Source organism: Cyanistes caeruleus, chromosome 4, assembly GCF_971803275.1.
Source record: "Cyanistes caeruleus chromosome 4, bCyaCae1.hap1.1, whole genome shotgun sequence".
Lineage (NCBI taxonomy): Eukaryota > Metazoa > Chordata > Aves > Passeriformes > Paridae > Cyanistes > Cyanistes caeruleus.
In genome coordinates, this window is record NC_141704.1 from 58,547,732 (window position 1) to 58,572,403 (window position 24,672).

A 24,672-nucleotide genomic window follows, 5' to 3' on the forward strand; every position below is an offset into this window, starting at 1 on the left:
ATTATCGGTAACACTGTGGTCCGGCAGTAAAAAACAAAATGGTCAAACTCATCTGCCAGGCAAGAAAGGGGAGGTACTCTGCCCCATCTAGGAAAATATTAAATCCCCTGCCCTTCCTTCATCCCCATTTCCATGACTTGGACAATCAGAATATGTAATTTCTGATTACATATCAGAACACATGGCTCTGCCAGTTCAGCAAGCCTGGTTTTGTACCTGTTTCCCTCAGATTTATTTAGAGACAAAACCCTATGAGAACTGTTATGTCAGAATCCTCCTACTCATCAACCTCGCCATGGAAGTTTCTCACCTGCAATACCTAGGACTGCAACATGCATCCCTAGGGGTTTGTCTTCAGGCCTGTGCTCAGTGTCAGCTGAAATCCTGTGAGCTCAGAAATGGTTTCTTCATGCACTGTCAGTGGATCTGAAATGAAATATAACGGCAGATGAAATATAAAGGCTGGTGCCTCTGTAAGAAGCTACCAGCAGATATTCCCAAATGAACACTGGTCTGAAGTGCCATTTCATGGGGGCCCTCAAGTGTCCATGTCCAGTTGTATTGTGGAGATTTTCCTGACAATCACAGGGAAAGAGCAAAAGGATTTTTAAAGCAATTTCAGCAGCTAAATCTATCTGGAGTTTATTAGGAGACAACAGGTTTTCTCAAAAACTTGCTTTAGGTACATTTCAAAGGTCCACCATAACAGAGGAAAGCACAGACAGGGGTCATCATTGTTCCATCCTGTAACCTCAGCAACAACACCAGCAGAAGACAGTCCCAGCAAGGTCAACAGACCCGACGTGGAGCTGACAGAGTTACTCTGTTGAAAGCAGTGGAGTTATTTCCATGTAAGTGAGAGGAGAAACCAGGCAGTGTTTTGTCCCGTGGAGCTGAAGCACCACCACCACCACTTTTCTCTCCTGCTTTTTCTGTAGGACCACAGGTGACACTGCAGTGGCAACAGCTGAAACTGAACCCAAATACTTAAATTTAACAGCAGAATGAAACATGTCTGAAAGAGGGCTCCAGCAAATCAGTTTTTCAGGCACTGCAGGAGTAACAAGCCATTGAGGCAGTGCCTTAACATACCAAGATGCTTCTGAGATAATGTTTTCTGAGAAAGAGATCAAATGAGAATCTCTTTTGCAGGGCTGTGTTTTGCCCCACTGCCTCCAGAATTGTGCAGCTCTTTCTTCTTTGTTTTTGCTCCAGATTGTACCAAGAGTGTCTCGCATCAGGTGCTTCTTAGAAGCCCTTTCAATAGAAGCAGGATAATTGATAATTTGATGCAATTAATAATTGCATCAAATTGCATCCTGTGGGAATTCCAGGATTAGGCCACAGAGAAGGTCATGTTATGTGTTCAAAAGGACAAAGAACATTTTATGTTTTGTCTGTTCATTTAGCTATGAAATGGTGAATTTTGGCTTGAAATACCTATCATTTGCCTTAATCTTGTTCTTTTAGACTGCCACACCCCAAGTGGTTTTTGCTAGGATGGTATATTATACTCAACATCTCCTGATGCAACAAATTGAATCACAGAGTGGTTTGGGTCGGAGGGGACCTCAAAAAACATCTCTTTCCAGCCTCCTGCCATGGGCAGGGACACCTTCCACTAGACCAGGTTGCTCAGAGCCCCATCCAACCTGGCCTTGGACACTGTCAGCTTGCATGGGAGCAAGAACCTGGCATGAAGGACTAAACACCAAGGATTCAGTATCTGGCCTTTTCAAATTCTAGGCCTGAATACTCCGTGGGCTGGCTCTGGACTTCACTCTTTCCTTTGCACACAGTTCAAAGTAGGAAAACCACAATCCCTTTGGATGACTAAAGGACTGCCCTGGAGAATTTCTCTTTTCCTCTTGTGCAGCAAGTTAAGCTTCTGCCTTTTACCCTGCCAGACCAGAGGCTGGTGGATAGTTATGGTAATTTTTGTGGCTGGTGAATTATCCTGTGGAAGAATTCTTGTACTGGTGCTATTATTTATTATTTGCTGACTGTTGGCAACATGCTTCCGTGCCAAAAGAGAGACTTTAGGCAGGGAAGATTTTTTATCTGCATGTGCACACGTACATGAATATGTCCTCACTTCTGCCCCTTGATCCTTCTGGACTTGGGAGCCACAGCCTGAAAACTCTGGGGAAGCTCCCTTTAAACTCAAACTGGAATCCAATACGAGCATGAAAAATACAAGCTGCACATTAGCCTCTATTGTTTATTTTGATATTGAGGAACATTTATCTTAGCCTTTCCCTAAACATCCTCAGCAGTCTTCCGCTGAAGTGGGAAGAGCAGCACAAGGAATACCGCAAATACCAAGGTAATGTTATCTGTTTTTTCTACAGCAAACTTGGCGGATTTTGAAAGGATACCTACTGTGGCAAATTCAAGGCTTCAAGAAAACTTTTTGATAATGAAAATAAGGAATGTCAGATATCAAAAACGAGGCCAGATTCTGTGGTTTTTGCTGGCCTTTTCAGACTGGGACAGAAAAGGATGCATTCAGATTTGCAGCAATGGAGTGTGAGAGAGGAGCTCAGGGATGTGCACTTCCCTAAAGCATCTGGAACAAGGGACTCACCAGGGAGATACACAGATGTGCTGTGAACACATAGCTCCAGGTGGAGCATGGAAGGCTGGGTCAAACTGGCTTGGGAGGCTTCAATTAGTGTTCAAGGACAGGTTGGATGGGGCTCTGAGCAACCTGAAACAGTGGATGGTGTCCCTGCCCACGGCAGGGAGTTGGAATGAGATGATTTTTAAAGCTCCTTCCAACCCAAACCATCTTTGATTTATGATTAGTATTTTCTTTTTGCATCTTTTTGCATCTCAGCTGGCCCAGTAATTTCCAACTGAACCATGTATGGAGAATCTGGCCATTGAACTGGTAATTAAACATTTCTGAGAACTTTTAACTTTGTTCATTCTGCCATTCACTGTCATGATAGGGCTGCTTGTGAGCACTTGCTCCCTCCTCTTTGGGCAAACAGATGCATATGCTGCACGTTATGAAAACAGAGACAATTTAGGCCAGAAGACTGAGGAAAATATGCTGCTGCTGCTGAGACATATTTGCCTACTGAGTAGCATCAGTTTTTAAAGAAGGTGCTGTATTTGAAGCATGGAGGACTTTAACATTTAAAATCCTAGATCCCATACGTGGATGGTCATGCCATATACCCTAGCAAATTTTTCTCTCCCTGAATGTGCAATGTAGACAGCTCTGATGAAGAAACCTCAATCTCTGATCCCTTTTGTAGGAAGAATTTGTATTCACGCTGGAAGTAGGCTCTGTTTGTGTTGGCTGGAGATAAAGCAGTCCCTTTGCATCCATCGGTGTGTTTGTTTTCACCTCTACCTATGCACGGGTACCACAGCAAATGTTTCTAAACAGCAGATTAATCAGAAAGCACGAGGTGCAGCTGCAGCCAGAGTGTTGTTTCTTCTCTCTCTCTTTGAGGCAGAGAGCATTTGTAACCACTTTCCTGTCTTCACAGAGCTGCTGATGATCGCATCTTCTTGGAATTTGCTGCTTGTGCTGGCGCACAGCGACAGCAGAACCACGGCGACCGCCGGGGGCTCGCTGATTCTCTCTTCTCCTGGGGCTTGCCGGGGTCACTCCAGTTCCTGCTTCCAGGGAAGGGGAGCCCGGAGCGGGGGTGTGTGATCTGGCTCCAACTAAATTCACGGAGAAGAGCAAAGTCGGGGTGGAAGGAAATGGAAGTGAAGAGGGATTAACTCCGCCGGAGGAGGTGAAACCCCACCTAAGTCTCAGTGCTGAGACCCGCAGCGGCAGCTGATGGGCGGCAGGGCGGGTGTGGACATTTGGTCGTTTCCTCTCCACATCAAAGCTCCTGAGGAAAAACACATCATTTTGTGAAAAAGGGAGGGCAATTCACCAGTGTGACAGTGCCTCTCCTCGGGAGAGCCGGCACTTCAAACAAAAGGCAGCTGATCAGGGCAGGGGGATGAATGCAGTTCAGGGAAGATGTCTTGGCATTGAACTTCTGATGAAATCTTTGTGTGGCCTCAGAGGTCCATGGCCCCCTGACCTCTCCCTGCGCAGGGGTTGATCGTGGGCTCAGGCAGAAGCAGCAGCAGAACACTCATGTGAAGTTTGTCTCTTGCTATCAGCATTAGGTCAGGCCTCAACCAGGATGAATCCTTAATCCCATTAGTGAGGCAGCCTTCCCATTTATCCAGGTGAAGATTTAGCTCACCTACCGTGCTATCTATTCAGTAAAGCCACATAGCCAGTGTGGAAAATAACAATGATTATTGGAAACAATTAACAATTATTATTGGAAAAAAATACTCTGAGGAGTTTCCCTTTTTTTGATGAAATCTCTCTGCCTGTAATCTATCTCAGTAATCTTGCCTGCCAAAATGTGTATCACTCCATTTAAAGCTGGAAGCAGGTCATCTTTTTTTTTTTTTTTTTTTTTTTTTTTTTCAATTCCTTTTTGCTTTTTTCCCCTGCCTAATTTAGTTCTATTCAGTCGGGAACGTGTGCATGCACTAGTGCTGGTCCCTGTTGGGAAGCTGCTGGGAGGTGCAGTGCAGACTGCTGATAGTCAGAGCAGAAATGAGGAGGTTGGACCCTGTGGACCACCTTTTGCAGCTCCTTCTGCCCAGACTGCCTGTGTGACCTCCTCGTGGAGATGCCATGACTTGTGCAACCCACAGCCTCTGAAGAGCAGCAGCTTGAGGGAGGGAATTGACTGCTCAGTTTTGCCCAGGCCTGCTCAGGCTTTAAAGTATGTTTTGCTTGTTTGCAGCCTCTCTAAGCACATGCAGCAGGGGGGGTGCCAGCCTCCTTGTGCTCATCTATCAGCTGTTTTGGCTTGATGCTTTCAGGGAGGGAGTGCTGGAAAAGATGTGGATCTCTCCATCTCTCTGGCTGAGGACATCCCCTCCCCTGTGCCAGCATCCTTGCTTGAAAAGCTGTGTGGGTGTCAGGTCTGGGACCAAATCCATTGACAGATAAACCCAGGATAGTAAATTAGTTGTTTTCAGCCAAGTTAGCTCCCCCATTCCCCTGACCCTGTCACAGTCTGAGATCCCACAGGGCTACGGCACAGTGGGCACAAGCAGCCTGAGCAAAGTAAAGAAGGAGAGTGCCATCACTTTTAATGGCTTCCCAGCTAAGTTATTTTATCTTGGCTGAGAAAACCACATCCTTGCTATCGCCTTAATTCTGAATATCCTGAGTCCTGCATCCTGCTCCCACTTTCCATGCAGTCCCATCTGTCCTCTCCCATCCAGCTGTGCTAGACACATCACTCTACCCCAGGTCTGGATCTCCTGCCTCCTCACCTCAGACCTTCTGATGTACAGTTCTCAGCCTTTCCCCAGTGAATTGCTCCCTGATGGTTGATTATCACCACGGCTGACATAATTAATTGAAGCTGCACTGGCTCTTCTAGCAAAACCATCCCTATGCTTTCAGAACAAGAGAATACTTGGTCCTGCTGCACAAAGCAGGAGGACAGTATGAACAATTAATGCCAAGAAACAAAACAGGAGGGTAAGACAGAAAAAAACAACTTATCCAAACCCCAGGATATTGGGCTGAACACAGATCTGCTGCAGAAGAAGTTTCCATCAAAATCCAGGGATGACATATATTGCTGAGAAAGGCAATGGGGAAATCAAGATGTAGCCCTAAACAGCATTTGGGAACTCCCTCGTGGAGAAAAAGGGGAGGCAGAAGTAGGGGAAAAATTATTCTCATGCTTCAAGAATTTTTTCTGGATTCCTTGGGGTGTGTCAGGCACACAGCATGCCAGCAGCTGGAAAGTGCATACTCTGAGTGCTCTCCTTTGCCATAAACTCCCATTGTTAATTGGACAAATAAAGGACCTGCACTTCATTTGAGTTACTCTGTAGTGCTATTGGAATATCCCTCTTGAATTGTAAAGTCACTGACTACCCAAAGGGCTTCCAGCCTGGGGAAAAAGGGTGTTGTCCACTAGATCAAAACACTGGGATTTCTTTTAAAGGACTGCTTTTAGCTTTTGAGAACAGGAATGACTGAAGGAGTCATTTACTGCTCTTCCTCTTTTTATTCCATTTCATCCTTCATTCAGAATGATGGCAATGTGTCTGCCTGACTTAGGGGCAGAGCCCAAGTCTGGATACTCACAGAAAATCCTCAAGTTGGCTGCCTGCTGGCACTGGAAAACTTGAGATTTTTGTTAGTACACATGATCTCTAGCACAAGCAGCAAAAGCAAATTGAAAGAAAACCGCAACCAAAACCACATTTAGTTCAAGAACTAAACAGATAAATAAAGTGCAGATTAAATGTAAAAAATGTGCCAGGTCTAAATATCAGACAGATCTGTGTCCTTTGCACATCAAAGACTGCAATACCCTGAAAGGTAACAGCCACTCCAATTCTATTTAACCTTGGTAGTGAGGAGAGGAATTCAGGTGTGACTCATGCAGGTGAGTTAAACCACAAACCAAGAGCTGTTCCACATTCAGAATAAAGCGAATAGTAAAGACTCAAGCGCTGGAGGAGGGGCACGTAGATTCCACAGGGGTTTCAGAGGTGGGTGCTGGTTCTTTCTGAAGTCGGTGATCACTTGGAGCAGTGACAAGAGGCTGGGAGCACTGACTGCATTCTTGAATCCTCCTAAAAAGACTTGCCTCCTCAAGATTGCTCTAATCTATAGCCAGAGCACAGGGGGTATAGCTAAAGGATGCTAAAGGATGATCAGGACAGATAAAGGGAGGAATTTCAGTTCAGGAATTTATAAACAGAGAGCTGAGAAACAGTTAAGCATAAAGCAGAATCAGACTGAGCTCCTCCACAACTGTCTGCATGTGAGCAGGAGGCTCTCAGGGTCACCGCTCTCATTAGGGGGTGCCTGGCACCCTCTGTTTTTGTTCCTGTGTCCATCCTTCCATTCACACCTTTCAGTTTAAGGAAAAGAGAGACCTCATGCTAACACAGGCTCAATCCCACCAGACCATGGCTCTCCTGCCAACCCCAGCACCAACACAGAGAAATGACCAGGCAGCAGAACCTGGGGCTTTGGTACGCCAAAGTGACACTGCTGGGGTGTGTAATGGGCTGCACATGTGGTGTCTGCTTTGTGTGTTTGTGTGAGTGGGCATGAGACATGCCTCAGCCTTCACGGTTTTGAATGACTTTTTTCTGCTTTGGCCAGCATGGGAAGGCTGCCTCCCACTGCTCACCACAGCCTCTCCCCCCTCCCTGGCTGCTGCAAACCTTTCAGCTGCATCCATCGAACCCATGCGAATATTAAAGCTGTTAAATTGATGGGCTGAGTAAATAGGATTAGCTCCGTGTGCCCAAGGGGGGAGGCCACTGCTTGCTCAGACTGATAGGGAGACAGGGGGGAAGGCTGAGGAGGAGAGGGTTGCTTTCAAGCCGACAAGAATATGCTATCTGGGAGGTACACGGATAGCTTCCAATCTGCCCCTGATTGGATTAGACATGCTCCTAAATGTGAAGTGCCTATACAAGTCTGGGGCTTAGCTGCTGCCGGGCTGCTGAGAGCCTGCCGAGGTGCTCCCCAAGGATTGCTGCCACCCCAGCGGGCCCTGGAGACGTCTGACTGTCAGGGGGCAGAAAGCCCCTGCTGCTGGGCCCTGTCTCGCCCACCGTCCCAGGCGTCGGATCTTTAACCCGCTCCTGTGAAAGCTGAGATCCTTTGCTTCCATCTGTTCACATGGGATGGCTTTACAATTCCCCTCTAACCTACCAAAGGGAAGCATGAAGTGATCTCTCGCTGCCTGGTGGAAGGAAATCTCTCCCTCCCGCCATCTCCCCCTCCTCTTTTTTCTCTTCCAGATGAAGAATTTGAATGTCTTCATGGTCTGTTTAAAATATAAAGTGAGTTCTTGACACATTTTTTTGAAGCTGTGCTTGTCTGGGCATTGATTATTGTCACAGCGATGTGAGCCAAATGCTTTCCTCTTTCCCTCAGCTTTCGTAATATTTCCAAGAACTTTGGATGCTTTTTTGCAAAGTTAGTTCCAGAACCAAAATACTAATACAGAAGCTTGCACCTAACCTGTTATGTAGGATAGCAGGGAACGGCAGTGGCTTAGTTAGACCTTTCTTAGGTTTATAGGAGAATAGTTCCAAATATTTTTAATTGGAACAGAAAAAATCTGAGAAAAAATACTGTAGTTGCTGATCAGAGGAAAACTGTATAACTGTGATAACTAGGGTTTATTCCATGGGTATTAACCTTTACTTATTTTCTAGTCACAGGGAAAATATTGGTGAGGAAAATCTTTGTTTAACACCTATTTTGACAGTAGTTAGGCAGCACTCTGATGTCCATGTGCTCACTCTAAATTAAACACTGTCCTTGTTTTTAAAAGAGATGCTTGTCCTGATATTCTGTAGAGGTAAAAGGTATACATCTTTATTTTCTTTTTTCCTTATTTTTTATTTTGGCTGGAGATAACAGTAACTCACCTGTGAGGTCTAAGCTACAACAATAATTTAGATAATTAGAAATAGCTGAGAAAAAATACAGGAAGGACCATGAGCTCTGTAGCCTGATGCAAAATTTATTCCTGTTTTAGCCAGGGAGATAAAAAGGAACAAAGAAATTATTTCACTTAAAGAAGTGAGTTGTGGAGCCAGAATTCAAGTCCTGGTTCTGGTTCTGACTCCTAACCTGCTGCTCTTGTTACTTATCCTGGTAAAGGCAGGTAGAAGTGTGAGGTAGGAATAGGGCAGTGGGAACATCCAGACTGGAATGGCAGCATTTATCTCTGAAGGAAAGGTCTAGGCTTCCTTATCATCATCCAAAATCTGACTGGGAAATATATCTAGATTTCAGGGAGACATTTGTGTCAGAATAATACCCAACTATGAATACAGCTGTGATACACCACATAGATACTCTTAGTAAATAATGTCATAAATAGAATGCAAGAACTCCCACCAGTGTTTTCCCTCAGCCCAGCCTACATGAACACCTGAGAACATGAATTATCTCCCCATTAATTTAGGAGTTGTGGTGACGACATGTTTGGCTCTGCTGTTTTCCCATTAGGCTTGGGGGTATCTTGAGTGGGCCTGATTGGATTACCTTGTGTTGGAAATTGAATTGCTGTGTCCAGCGCCCTTGAACTACTGTGTAAATCAAAATTTCTGTCTAGTAGGCAATGGCATCCTTCACCTTCCTCTGGAATAACTGGGTATTAACATACACTCTTCATAGGAAATAAAATCCCCCTTCTTTCCCATCTTTATATCAGGTTTAATTTAAACTGATAAGTTAATACAAGTGAATGCAGCAAATTGATGCTTTCCGTACAAATGTGTGGTCCTCAGTGCCTCCCTCCCCCCACATCAGTCTTGGCCAGACCTCTGTGTGGATGTGGCCATTCTTTTGTGGCCATCCATCTTTCCTTATCTGTGTCACTCCCCTCGGTTCCTCCCCCTGCAACAGACACATCACTTTACAGCAGGCAGAGGTGCATGTCTGCACAATGGGATGTTGGCTTACCCAAATTCCTCCATGTGTTCCTGACACCATCTAACTTGAGGGCTCCCTGCTGAAACCACTGAATGCTCTGCTAGTTTCAAATCAACCTTCTGACTCCGCCCAGCTTCTTCTGTTTTAGCAGTATTCCCATTTCTTTGCTTGAATAGCACCAAAAGGACCTTGAAGTTCCTCTGAGTTGACTCAGTTTTTCTTCCTTTTCTGGCCTCATTAAAGCTGTTCTTGATTTTATCACTTCTTCCTGCACTCCTGCACTTGAATGTTGTGTAATTATATCAGATAACCTATTCAAACAAAGGAAGGGGAAATTAGAGATGGAAAGGCTTCTTTAGATTGAGGAGACAAACCCCACTCCCTTGGGAAGAGGGCAGGAAAGCACCATGCACTCCTCACTCACCCAAGTGACATGGGGTTCATGTCTCCCTTGAGATCCAGCTACACTTTCAGACCTCACTGTTAGGAAGAATTTCCTGATTCTTTCCTTAACAGTTCCACTGCTTAATTCCTTGGCCCACATCTAGTTTTGCCTTTCATCACTCAAAATAGTTTCTAAAAGGTTAATTTTTCACATTTTGTAGTTAAGAAAAGTGACATGGAGTAGGGTTAAATGACTGCTGTAGACCCACAGTACTTAAGACAGGTAGGGATCTCTTGAACTCTTAAATTTACTCATTGAAATCCCAGAAAACATGTCCTAAAATTCATTCCCAAAACACACCAAGCACCACCTTAATAAAACATTGTAATTAGCCTTTCTGCCCCCATGCCTTTAGTGTGGCTGTGCCCCAAAGTGTAGTTCATATGCAGTTGATATAGGGCTTTCCCTATGCACAGAAGTCACTGGTTTGCTGAGCTGGGTTTCAGGTTTCCTGCCAGGAATTTGGGGAGGTTTAGGATTTAAGAAGCCATATCTGATCTTTACTCAGCCACACTGAGGTGACATAAGGACATGGCACTGCTTTCCACCAGTTGGCTGCAAGGTCCAGCACAGCCTGGCTGAGTCCCCCCTGACTGTTGAGTCACCCTTGGCTTGCTGTGTGGATCCCTGCCAGGGCCACCTGAACTGCTCCTGCTCTGCTGGCCAGGCACTGCTGCCTCCTGCTCCTCACCCTCCACATTCCACACTGCAGCAAGCACGTGAACAATGCACGGCATCCCTGGGGTTGTTCCTACCCAGCCTCCCTGCTTTTACTGGAAATGAAAGCCTTTCCAGGAGGAAGGAATCCCTTGAGATCCAAGTAGAGGTTCCCTTGGCTGGCTGCTGTTAAGAATAAAAGATCTGAGAGCTATTTCCATTCCTGGTTGTGCAACACAAAGCAAGTCACTTAACCTTTCCATGCCTTATTTTCCCTCTGGATGAACTGAGATGTAGTATCCCAAGTTTTTTTGGGAATGCTGTGGTGTAATACCAGGGCAGGCCTTCAAACTCCTCTGAAGGCTGCAACTGATCCATATATTAACTGGCTGCCATCGTATGGGCTATGAAAGACCCACATGAGGGATGGAGCAGCTCTGCTGGGAGGAAAGGCTGAGATGATTAGGATTGTTCAGCCTGGGAAAGAGAAGGCTTTGGTGTGACTTATCTGTGGCCTTGCAGTGCCTGAGAGTGTCCACAGGAAAGTTGGAGAGAGGTCCTTGACAAGGGCCTGGAGTGACAGGAAGGGGAAATGGCTCCATTCAAAGTAGATTTATTTTAGATATATAGAAGAAATTGTTCCCTGTGAGGGTGGTGAGGCCCTGGCACAGGCTGCCCAGAGAAGCTGTGGCTGCTCCATCCCTGGAAATGTCCAAGGCCAGGTTGTATGGGGCTCTGAGCAAGCTGGGGTAGTAGAAGGTGTCCTTGTACATGGCAGAGGGGTGGAACTGGAAAATCTTTAAAGTTACTTCAAACTCAAACCATTTTATGATTCCATGACTCTGACTATTTTGCCCTTATCACCCTGGAGCCTCTCAGCATTGAATGCTTTCCAAATTCCACCCTCCTGCTGAGTGGTTAGATTTCTGAGTATCTTCTCCCAGATGTTTGAGAATCTTATTTTTGCCGAACAGTATTTCCAGTTCCCTCTGTACTGTCTGTCCATCCCCACCACTGTGCAGTTGTATAATATGCCAACATTTTGATCTTCTTACTCATGTCAGCTAACAATTCCTTGCAGGAGTTTCAGCAGCTCAATCTGCCCCTCTATTTCCATTCTGTACTACAAGAGCCTTGCAGTACTCTTTAATCCTCCACACACCTCTTTACAGATACAGTTCTGTATCTGTACCAATTTTAACAGCAGTCCTGACCTCTATCAGACTCATGTACACTCCAGAACTACCCCTTGCACAGCAACTTTCAATTTCTTCTACATATCTGACTCCCCAGATAGGCTGAATTTAGTTTTCACATCTCATTTCCAGGCTCTGCATTTCCATTCATTAATTAAGTAGACAGGTGGCTGAGGCTTTGAAAATTGCTCTTCAATTATGAGTTTTGCATGATTTTAAAGCTCACAGGTGAGGATTTCTTTGGGATTTGTCAAAGGAGAAATAGGCCCACACAGAGTTTTCTATAGCTACCCAAAATGCAGAGGGGCTGATTTTATGGGTACATATTCTCACTGCAAGAGGCAGCGAGACAGAGTGCTCACAGAATCACAGAATCATTTAGGCTGGAAAAGATCTGCCAAGATCAACTTGTGACCAATCACCACCATGTCAACCAGACCAGAGCTCTGAGTCTTGAACATCTCCAGGGATGGTGACTCCACCATCTCCCTGGGCAGCCTGTTCCAATGCTTGACACCACTTTCAGTGAAGAAAATTTTCCTGATATCCAGCCTGAACCTCACCTGGCACAGTTTGAGGCCATTCCCTCTTGTCCTGTCCCTTGTTCCCTGGGGGCAGAACCCAATTGCCCCTGGGTGCCCCCTCCTGTCAGAGAGTTGTGGAGAACCAGAAGGCCCTCCCTGAGCCTCTTTTTCTCCAGGCTGAGCTCCCCAGCTACTCCTCATATGACTGACTCTCCAGCTCATATGACCTTCTCCAGCTCCATTCCATTCTCTGGACACCCTCCAGCCCCTCAATACTCTTGTCATGAGGGGCCCAGAACAGGATACAGGATTTAAAATGTGACCAGTGGCCATGGCAGGGGACAGTCACTGCCCAGGTCCTGCTGGCCACACCATTGCTGATCCAGATTAGGTACCACTGACCTCTTGGCCACCTGGCTCACTGAGAACCCCCAGGTCACTTTCATCTGAGACAGAGTTCTAGGATGGATAGCCATTAGATGGATAAGCTTGCAGTGCAAATGCACCTCCCCAGCAAATACACACATCCACGCTTTCTTCACTCTGTGAGGAAGAAGCAAAACTGCGTTGCCATCCCAGAGAGTGCTCTAGAAAAATAGGACACAGCTGCTTGCAGCCAGGTGTGATGGAAGCTCACGCTCAACCCTCTCCATAAGCCCTTCCATCCCTACAGGGGATGTTCCTCTGCTCTCTGCCCCTGGACTGGAGGCACACAAAGCAGGCTGTGGCAGAGCCCAGGGAGCAGGGCCGATGCCGGTTCCTGAGGATGCTGCGGGAGGCAGTGCCCGGCGGGACGGTACCCAGCAGAGGGCAGCGGTGCCCGCGCTACCGCAGCCGCCCGACCCGCGGCTTTCCTCCGCACTTAACTCCCCAAAAACCACCCTGCATTGCCTCTAGGTTGGCAAACAGCCCACACGTGTAAACCTGCTCTCCTTCCTTTTGCAGCTGGAATCTCCACCACCCAAGCATCGACATCTACCAGTGCTTGCTGACCAACCAGCTGGGGTCATGGCTCCTGGTTGTTCAGTCAAAACATCATGGAATGGTCTGGCTTGGAAGGGACCTTAAAAATCATCTCATTCCAACCCACTGCCATGGGCAGGGACACCTTCCACTAGACCAAGTTGCTCAGAGCCCCGTCAAACCTGGCTTTAGTCCTCCTGTCACTTGAACAGCCATTGTGTAAGAAATCTCTGGGATGGAGGAAGATAGAGTGGGAGTACTTCTAAATGCCATTCCCCCTTCTGGGAAAATTGGTTTTCTCAGGGAAAAAAAATAAAACTGTGACCTAGTGGTTAATTTACATGCAGAGGAGTCAGGAGTCAATTTTTATGTGGTTTGAACTGGTTCATTCATATCTAATTAAAACAGTAAGGGGAGGAAGGCTCATTTTATGCTCAGTTAATCAAAAGACCGCAGAAGCTACTTCTTTTCCTCTGGGGATATTGATAACTGCTGGATTCAGCCCTATGGAATTAGGCTCACTAAACTATTCCTCTCCAAAATCTGTGAAGCTTAAATCCACTTGAAATCTTATTCCAACCCTGAAATACATCTGATCCCAGCCCTCAAACCCATTTCTGTTTTGATACATTATAGATGACTGGTCCTGTGCCTACAGGCATACTGTAGAATCACGGAATAGCCTGGGATGGGAGGAACCTTAAAGCTCATCCAGTTCTCACCCCACTGCCATGGGCAAGGACACCTTCCACTATCCCAGCTTGCTCAGAGCCCCATCCAACCTGGCCTTGGACACTTCCAGGGATGGCGCAGCCATAGCTGCTCTGGGCAACCTCTTCCAGGGCCTCAGCACCTTCAAAGGGAAGAATTTCTTCCTAATATCCAATTTAAACCTACTCTCTATCAATTTGAAATAGACGTATCAGTACGTATCAATACTGGGATATTCAGAACTTAGCTAGAGAAGACCTTGATTTATTTTTTTTTTAAAGACAGAAATTAGCTTGGCTCTAAGTGGGGCTTTGAACTTCACAGATGTCTGTGGACCTCAATTATTCTGTCACCTTCTGAATTTATGGCTCAGATCCTGCTATTCATGTATATGCTGGATATTCCATGCAGGAAGGAGGTGGTGAGAAGGACCTTCAGTCCTTCCCACCCTTTCTGCCCAGTCTCCTCAGACTTACAGTGTAGCCAAGTAAGCACTAAAATCCACTTCCCTGTTGAACAGCTCTGCATTTTGTGATCCTATTCCAGGACAGGGTACTCAAGGTGCTCCTCCATAAAACACTGGCAGGTTGCTATTCCTATTCTCCTGGAGCTGGACTCAATGATCCTTGTGAGTCCATTCCAATTCAGGATATTCTATGTTTCTATGATTCTAGCTGGATGGGAAACATAAGTCATGTTGTAAATGAGTACCTTGCAGTGTTTCTACAAACCTTCAAGGACCTGCAAGACAGATCAGCAGTAATTTCCTATTGACAAGCAAAAGAATTAAGATCTTAGGGTCTTATAACAACAACCTGTAACTTCTTATAAACTGTAACATAGATCAATAAATCCTTAATTACTGTTAAAAATTGTCTTCAGAAAGATGAAAAGAAAAAAAACTTTAGATGTGACCAACTTGTCTGTTTCTTCTAATGATACCATCTGGACTTAAAAAGGGTATTTTCCTTCCCTATAAAACTGACCTCACTTACAAGGACAATCACATGCAAAGCAACAGAAGTGATCAGTAGACCAAAGTAAACTGATTAACTGAACTGATGAAAAATGGACTCTAAATTCCATTATATTTTCTTAAAAGCTGCTTCTCTCAGGCATATGTGAACAGCTTAGTAGAAATAGTTATAGAATCACAGGACCTCATTCTGCTTTCCCATCAGAGCAACTCTGAAGTAATTCCACTGAAGTGAGCAGAGTTACACTGATGTGAGATCACAGTCAGTCAGAAATGGAAAATTCCTAATAGCTTATCCAGTTCATAACCCTAGGGCTAGCGTACAGTTATTCCTTGCACTTAAACCACATTTAATTCTTCCAAATATGAATAGTGGAAAATGGTGCTTAGGAGGTGTATTGGTCACTTGCTGGAGTTTCTTTAATTCTTCATCCAATTTCTCTTCTTGGGAAAATCCTTTTTTTTGGCTGAAAGCCAACACAGCTACAGCTACATTGCCCAATAAATGAAATATGGAACGAAATGGATATGCCATGCAATAAGAGTGTAATACTGGGTGCTTCATGTGCCCATCCTCCATCCTGTGCTGGTTGTGGGTTCTCATTAGACTGGTGACATATGGAAGCTTTAGAGAACTTAATGTAAAGACAAAGCAACAGGTCAATGCCAGACACATTGGGGTATCACCTCCAGGACTCTCTGGCAGAATTCCTTGTGTGTACCATTGGGTTAACACATGGCACAGCATCTATCCTTTTCTCAGAGGCATTTCTGCTTTCCAGTGAAATGTCTAAATACTCTGTAGCAGGAAGATCTTCTTCAGATCTTCTTCTGTGAGATCTGCTCTGTCCAAAACAGCTTTTCCTGCCAAAGAACAATTTCGATAGAAACATTTTAATTGGCCCTCGTGGTAAAAAGATTTCAAACAAAAAAAAATTTTTTTTTTTTTTTTTTAATCCTAGTAATACCTAGTTATATCTATTTGGTTGTTTTCAGGCACAAAGGCATTGCTAATGTGCCTGACAGAGGAACACTGAAGTTGGATAATGTCCTTTTACTCTCTCCTTGCTTACTTAGCACCAGAGGTGTTTTCCAAGAGCCATTTCTGTAGAGGCACCTGGGGCATCCCACGGTTGATGTGTACTGCTTCCTGTATGTAAAGGGGTTTATACCAGCTACTCTGGAAAAAGCTTAGATACTAAACAAGGTTTCAGAAATTACTTTTTATGAATGAACTGTTTGTCTTCCACCTTTAAAAGCTGGGGTCTAAAATCAATCTGCTTGTGCAAGTCCTTGCTGAAGCGTGTGAGATAAATGTGACAATAAATCACACAAGCCACTAAGCAGAGTCTGATACCATTTCCCTGTGAATGAAAAGCAGGAAGAAATCTCACAGCTGCTGTTCCTGCCCTTCAGCAACTTTTAATTTTTATTGATTGACACAACACCTACACGCCACATCATCCACAGAGGCATCAGGTCTGTTTCAGGAAAAGCAAATTATTTGGTATTGTCAACAGCTGGCAGAGGCCACCAGGAACTGCTTCTTCATTCATTTGTTTTTCTCAGACACCTATAAAGAGCTGTCATCACATATCAAACGAAGCAAGTATTGGACAGCATGTGTGTCTCAATGCTGGCACACAGCCTCCATCGCTGGGAGGCATGAACTGAGGCATGTCAGCCATGGCAAGCGAGCAAAGCAGGAACAAAGTGAGTCCTGGGGCAGTTTGGGGCACCTCAATATAAGAAAAATACAAAGTTATTAGATAGTGTCCAAGAGAGGGCTATGAAGATGCTGAAGGGTGTGAAGGTGAAGCCACACAAGGAGCAGCTGAGGGCACTTGGTCTGTTCAGCTGGGGAAGAGCAGACTGAGGTCAGAGCTCACTGCAGTTCTGCAGCTTCCTCACGAGGGGAAGAGGAGGGACAGGCCCTGATCTCTGTGTGACCAGGGACAGGACCTGAGGGAATGGCCCTAAATTCAGGGAAGGGTTAGTTACGGTGGATATCAGGGAAAGGCTCTTCCCCCAGAGGGTGCTGGGGCACTGAACAGGTTCCCCAGCAAATTGTCACAGCCCCAAGGCTGCCAGAACTCCAGGAGAGTTTGGACAGAGCTCTCAAGGACAGGGTAAGATTGCTGGGGTGTCTGTGCAGAGCCAAGAGTTGAACTGAATGATCCTTGGGAGTCCTTTCCAGCTATGGATATTCTGTGATTCCAAAGTGAGCTCAAGCAGAAACTTTGCAGAGTTGATTGCTTTCAAAAATCACTGTTGCTGTAGATGAAATAGAGGACATGGAGAAGAGTTTGGACCTTCTAAGACCAGGAGAAGCCATCTGTGCTGAAGGCTGTTGCCTCAGTGACACTAATATTTGCACTTCACTGTGAACTGATGGTGTAAAAGGACTTTGCATTATTAAATCAATAACTACCCCTTTGTATTATTTGCCCTGAGATAAACTGGGCTGTGAGACATGTGATGCTCTCTTCACCTATGCAGATTCCTGATTAACAGTTGTGGAAGTACTGTGCATTTGTGAGCAGGATGACCAGGATATCCCTTGATCTGCATAAAAGAGGCATATGGAAAAAAAGTTTTGCAATGTGTGTGCAAGCCATTTTTGTCAACGTTAAAGCCAAAAGGCCACATGAAATACTGCATATCCTTACTGATGCATTGGGCTGCAGTAGTGAAGTATGAAGTGTTTCACTGGGGTAACAGAGGGTGCTGGAGGTGAGTGAAATACATTTTCCACACTGGAATGTGGTCAAGATAGTGGGTAAATGCCACCGTTGCTGAGGAAGGACCACAGATGTTTCTGAAGATACCTGAAGATACCTGAAGAGGTGGTTGGGAGTTTGATTTCTCAGTGGTGTCCCAAACCCAGCAGCTGGAGCAGCACAGTCCCCCTCAGCACCCCTTGACTCAGCCCTGACTCAGAGGGAAGAATTCTGCCCACTGAATCACAGCCCAGCCTCCTCCAGCTCTGCCTCCTTCTCCTGGTGATCCATTCAAGCCCAAACCTGCACAGCAGATGGGAGCTGACAGAGCTGAGCCCCGAGCAGGATGGGTGGCACAGAATAAAGCCTTGGCAGTGCTGACATGTCCAGATGACCCACAGGAGAACCATGATTTAGGGAGTCTGCTGTGGGATTTATGGGATGGCCACCATGCTCACCTCAAGGAGAGCTCACTCTGGATGTTCACTCTGCTCTCTGAGGCCTCCACAAACATGGCCTGGGTGCTTTGGACAGATGGCTAAGCCCAAGTTCGTGCCCCACAAGGGCAGGATTGAACAGCCTGAGGAACATTACTGTCTCCCACCCACCTCCTCTGGAAATACATGTGTTTCCCAGAAAAGATGAGAAAAAGCACAAAACCCACGCTATGCTTGATCTAGACTGTGCTTAGCCTCTTTTCCTTGAAACTATACTGAACTCATTTTGGGGTGGTGAGAAGGAAGCTTGCACTAGAAATAGAAGGTCTATAATTAAGACATGGTACTAACACAAAATAGAATCACAGAGGCCTCTCAAAGTTAGTAAACTTTGTTTGGAAGTGCATTCCAGGTTTTATCAGATTTCTCTCATCTGCAGAAACAGAACTTCCTAGATCTGTTGTACTCACAAGCCCAACAGACTGGACCCAGATACATACTTTAGTTTTATGATTAAGAAAACCTTCCACTGACATACATCATGCACATGTAAGTAATTTGAAGGCTTCAAGTATTAACCCTTCCCACCCCGACCAAGGGCAAATTCCTCCTCTCTTCTCACAGTTCTCACAGGCCTGCTACCATTATGTCAGCTTTCATTCTGAAACCCAAACTCATGTGAAAAACACCCAATTAGTGAATCTGAAACTCAGCTTCCAACCATTCAGCAACCCAAATGAAAATGTTGAGTGTCAACCCATTCTCATTTTCTCCTCTCAGGGGCGGACTGCTTATTCTCCCAGGTGCCCAGCTCATCCTGCCATTTATGAAGGTACAATGACCTGCACACTTGAACCTGTATAACCTCTATCTTTCCATATCTCCAAGGAGGAATGTATCTGAAGTTCAACAAGGGCAAATGCAGAATTCTGCACATGGGAAGGAATAGCCCCATGCACCAGCACAGGCTGGGGGTGACCTGCTGGCCAGCAGCTCTGCTGAGAAGGACCTGGGGTCCTGGTGGACAGCAGGCTGTCCACGAGCCAGCAGTGCCCAGGGGGACAAGAAGGGCAATGATGGCCTGGGCTGCAATGGGAAGAGCAGTGTCAGCAGCTCAGGGAGTGATCCTGCCCCTCTTCCCAGCCCTGCCAGGCACATCTGGAGAGCTGTGTCCAGCCCTGGGCTCCTCAGCACAGGAGGGACAGGGAGCTCCTGGAGCAGGGCCAGCAGAGGCTGCAGAGATGATTTAGGGCCTGGATCATCTCTGACAGGGAAAGGCTGAGGGAGCTGGGGCTGTCCAGCCTCGAGAGGAGCCCCAGCTGAGAGGAGCCCTCAGGCCTGGGTGTCCCTGTGAGCAGGGAGGGCTCAGAGCAGGGCCCAGGCTCTGCTCCGGGGGCCCAGCAATGGCACCAGAGGAACGGGCAGGGACTGATCCCAGGAAGTTCCACCTGGACATGAGACAGAACTTCTGTCCTGGGCAGTGACCAAGTTCAGAGAGGGTCTCCTCACTCAGGATATTCCAGAACCATCTGGACACAATCCTGTGCCCTGTGCTCTGGGATAGCCCTGCTGGAGCAGGGAGGTGGGACCAGATGACCCTGTGTGGTCCCTTCCAACCTAACACATCCTATGAATCTGTTGTTCTGTGGAACGAAGTTTCCTTGATTTTTACAACTATTTTTTCTGTATTTTTTCACTGTATGGCCATACAAGAAGTGACCTCAGATGCTGCAAGTAGTGCTTTCTTACCCAGCTCTCTGCAAGCCAAATGCTTCTGCTGCTGCTGCCTGGCAATCTCCACATGAAAAGGTTTGTGGGACAAGTTTCATGTTATGGAAGATGAAGAATAAAATAGGGTTAAAGCCTGCAGAAGTCCTGACAACAGGATAGGATGAAAGAAACATCAGATCTATTGAAGAATTAATCAATATTTCTGCCTTTAGTTTTTTTCCACATATAAAATTAATAGAATAGTATTTACTTTTTAAGCTCTTGTAGTATTGTGATTAAAAATTGCTTATTCTTTTTAAAGCCCTATGGAATATGTGCTATTCAGAAATACAGGTGGGAAAGATTGTCAATATACATTAATATCCAGAGGGAAGACAAAGAAATGAAAGCACAGGTATTAAAGTGCCAAAAAGAATTAAAGATGGAAGCAGGAAGGAACAAAGATTATTAGAGATATCTAACTGCTGGACAAAAAAGGGAGGGGAAGAATATGATATGGAAAAGATAAAGGAAAGATAACATCTCATAAAGATAAATGGACAGAAAAAGAACAGTAACAAGTAAGGACAAAGAGAAAAACCAGTTAGGAAAGAAATTATGAAGATGAAAGCACTGGTTTCCCTTAGTAGGACTGGTTACCATGTAAGTACCACCCAGTGGGCTGCACATGACAAGGAGAGGGCAAAAAATAGAAAAATGAAAGAAGTGAGAAAGCAGATTAACGGGGGGGAAAAATAAGCTAAGCATAACATCTTAATGATTTTTAAAAATTATTTTGTCTGTAGCGGTGGTTTTGTTTGGGGAACCAATTATTCTCGTTAAAAAAGAAATTCCAACAAAATTTTCAGTGTTGGTCAAAAAGAAGAACATAAAACCTAAGGTGGGTAACCCAAAATCTTTCTGCATTATACTTAAAACTTCCTTGTTTTTAGAGTTTTTTATGAAAACCTGATGTTTCTGTGGGAAAATCATCACTTCCCAGACACATCTATTTTTAGGCCTGTGTTCTCAATTAGCCTGGTACTCATTTGCAGCACTACAGCAACAGGGTGTGTCAAAGGGTTACAAAGGAGCCTGCCTGGCATTAAAAACCCACCCCACTGACTTTATGGTAGCTGCCAGCCAACCTTTCTTTTTGTCTCTGCATCTCAGAAGAGAAGTATGAGGTGTCAGATATTCTGGTGAGAACTTCTCATGGCACAGGATCATGATGTGAAAGAAAGTGAACTCTAAAAGCACAATGTAAAAGAATTATAGCATCATGGAATGAACTGGGTTGGAAGGGACCTTAAAAAATCATCCAGTTCCAGTCCCCTGCCATGGGCAGGGACACCTTCCACTATTGCAGGCTGATCAGAGCCCCATTGAACTCAGCCTTGAACACTTCCACCACAGGGCAGCTACAGCTTCTCTGAGTAACCTGTGCCAGGGCCTCACCACCCTCACAGGGAAAATTTCTTCTTCATATCCAATCTAAACCTGCACTCTGTCAGTGTGAAGCCATTGCCCCTTGTCCTGTCCCTCCAGACCCTTGTCAAGAGTCTCTCTCCATCTTTCCAGTAGGTTCCCTTCAGGTACTAGAAAGCCACAGTTCAGTCACCCTGAGGCTGAACAATCCCAATTGTTCCCTCAGCCTTTCTTCCCAGCAGAGCTGCTCCATCCCTCTGATCACATTGGTGTCCCAGCTCTGGACTCATTCCTTAACAAAGCTGAATTCTGAATTGCACTTTGGATATGTGATTGATCCCAGCATCATCCGTAAATAATCCTTTTGCTTCTGCCTTTACATGTCTGAATCATCAGCTAAACTTGCTCTGGGAGAGAACCTGTAGTGGCTCTGTCAGAACAGACAACTGCAGTGCTAAATGTGAGTAAGTCACCTGAGCAGAAATTTGTCCTAGTGGCACTGTTCCCACTTACAAGCTTTGTGCTTGAGGGGATGAGAAAAGCTGTCCAGATGATCCTGGGAAAGTTTGTACATACAGCGACTCAGCCAGAAAAGTGCTGGGCGTAGCTTGATGCCCACGAGTGGGTGTTCAGCCTCGGAGCAGGTTGGATCCTGGATCCATGGATCTGCTCCAACACCTGCTTCATCTAGGTGACCAGAGCAAAGCAGCCCTCTGAGGGGCAGGAGGGCACCATGCAAGAAAACAAACAGCAAAGGGTTCTGGAAAGCTTTGGTGGACACATGTATCTCCTTCTGCTGTGTGGTTGAGTGTTTGGAGTCCTGTCGGAACCTGTTGGGTTCAGCATCTCTCTCACCCCACTGACTACCCTGAACCTCTCCACTGGGCAGCCCCCAAGCTCTCTGGCACTGCCAGAAGATCACAGCCCAGCACTCTGCTGTGATGGAAACCCAGAGACTGCTTCTCTGAGCTTCACTCACCTGGCACAAGGCAGCTCTTGTATTTGTCATCACCGGTGTTGCTATGGCCACAGCACACAGGTATAAACCCTGCCAAGGGGACATTGTTACAGGAGAAAAGGGTGCAGCCCAGGAACCAGTACTGCTTTACTAACCTGATTTATCTCTGTGACCCATCCAGGGTTTAAATGGAGTTTATCCATTCAGTTGCTTTTTCAGGAAGTCTCCTTATGATAGAGCCCTCAGTGCATTTAGTAATAATATTTTACATCTATACTGGGCTCTGTGCATTCCAAGTGCAATACAAACTCATTTATCTTATCTTTCTATCTCATGACAGTTGCCTGCAGTGCTGAGTTGGTTTGATCCCAGCCTCACAGGCTTTTCAACAGTGGAATTGTTACCTGACTAATTATCCGTCTAAGTCACGATGTGGGACTGGTAGCTGGGCTCCACTCAGTTTTAACCAGCAGCTCCTGCCACTCCAGTGAGAGGGTTTCTCAGTCTTTCTGCTGCTGAAGAGAGGGAAAAGAAAATCTTAAAGACAATTTTAATTTAGTTTGTTTTAGGGTGTTCATTAGGGGCAAAACTATTTTCAGAAATAGAAATACACTTGCCATTGATCTATGGAAACACAGTCAAGCATCTCTGTTTTAATTTTACCCACAGGAGATGAGGTTAACATAGGCCCAGCTTGTATTGCTCCTATTCTTTCTCCATCTGCTGCACTAAATAATGCACTAATTCAGTGTGGAGTCCGTGGCCATGCCTTTAGAGATTATTTATATTAAACTGGTAGGTCACTGATTAAAAATATGGGATAATACTTTTCATAGCAGGCATTCTTGCATGCTGCATGCAGCTCAGGTCACTCAAGTCCAGTAGTGATGAACCTAGATCAGAGGAGCTGCAAAAAGGATTTCAGTGAAGGTGTACAAGGAGTGGCTGCAAAGGATGGGAGAAAAATTGGCAAAATGTTCAAAATTGTTAAAAAGAAGTAGGTCCTAAAAGTTACAACTATCACAAAGTGATAATTTTCAAAAGCTGAAATGAGTTAGCTCTACCAGAGGAAATTAAGACAAATGGAACAAGTGATCTCACACTAAAAACACAACAGAAAGTGGTTTATTTAGCTTTTTTTTAAACTTAGGGAAAAAAATCTCAGCAGGTATATGACTTTCAGGTTAAACGTGATTTGAAACTTTGGTCTTTAATACTAATGCTGACTACTGGCATGATAGATAGGAGTAAAAAGAATGCTCCAAGCTTAAGTTTTCAAAACTTAGTTTACCCTAAGGAATGGGAAAACACATGGGAACGATCTCTCACTGGGCATCATCTCTCCCATTGTTGGCTGCCTTTAGGGCTCTGCTTCATTGCAGCAAAATGAAACAGATCAGCACCATAGTTACTGTTTTTTAAGTGACTTCCAAGAATTTTCTTATCAGGATTAAAATGAAGCAAATTACATAATGCTGTGGAGCCTGGATCCAGCAACTCTTAAGGCTGCCAGGAACATCAGCTGTGTAATACAGATGGGCTGTATTAGGTGAGATTGAAACACGTTTAGAAAATGCATTAAAAGTTTTGGGTTTTTTTCTGAGAGGCCTCTTGCTACCCCCGGTTTTTGCTATCTCAAGCTTCACTCACAGACTTGGAAAATTGTTCACTGGGAATTTTATGTTCAATTAATGTATTAAAAGTTCCTTAAAAGTTTTCAAGCAACTTTTTACAAAGAATCACAAAATGGTCTGGGTTGGAAGGGACCTTAAAGATCACTTTATTACAATCCCCTACACCTGTCACTACAGTTTCTGATGAAAAGTCCCTCTCCAACTTCCCTATAGCCCCTTCAGATACTGGAAGGTGCTCTGTGGTCTCCATACAACCTTCTCCTTTCCAAACTGAACAGCCCCAAGTAACCAAGCTATCTCTATAGGGAGAGTGCTCCAGTCCCTCTATCAATTTTGTGGCCTCCTCTGGACTTGCTCCAGAATTTCCATGTCCTTCCTATGTACATTTATCCAGCATATCATGGTTACTTTGCAGTGGAAAGGTAAGTATGCCACAAAACTTGGTATTTAAGACTGTGTGGGATCTTGCATCCTCTCCTGATGAAATCCTTGTGACCCAGGGCAAATATATTTTTATGCTACTATTGCCAGTTCAGTATCTTCTGTTGTGTATGTTGTGTCTTCAGCATCTTCTTTGTGGACCTCTTTCTTCCTCCAGCTGAAAACCTGATCTGTGGAGAGGAATTCCAGCACTAATACTGCACTCCCAACTCCAAGGATTTGGTTGACTTACCTATCCAAAATATTGTCTTTCTGGCCTTCACTGAATGACAGAGCACAATCTGAAACCATGTTTGCTGTATTGTGTAAGACAATTTGTCAGGTACGTGTAGCCCTAGTGCTTTGGAGACATGTATGGACAAATTTGGTGAGGTGGAAAAAACCCATTTCATGC

The 24,672-nt window shown here is 45.2% G+C and overlaps 1 long non-coding RNA gene across 1 annotated transcript; it reads right to left on the reverse strand.

Moving 5' to 3' along the window:
- Positions 1-616: 616 nt before the first annotated feature.
- On the reverse strand, positions 617-22,715 carry LOC147653674 (uncharacterized). Its single transcript, XR_015285678.1, has 2 exons — positions 22,608-22,715; positions 617-3,860 (listed from the first exon to the last, which is right to left on the reverse strand). It is a non-coding gene; the product is annotated as an uncharacterized LOC147653674 (long non-coding RNA).
- Between the last annotated feature and the right edge of the window lie 1,957 nt (positions 22,716-24,672).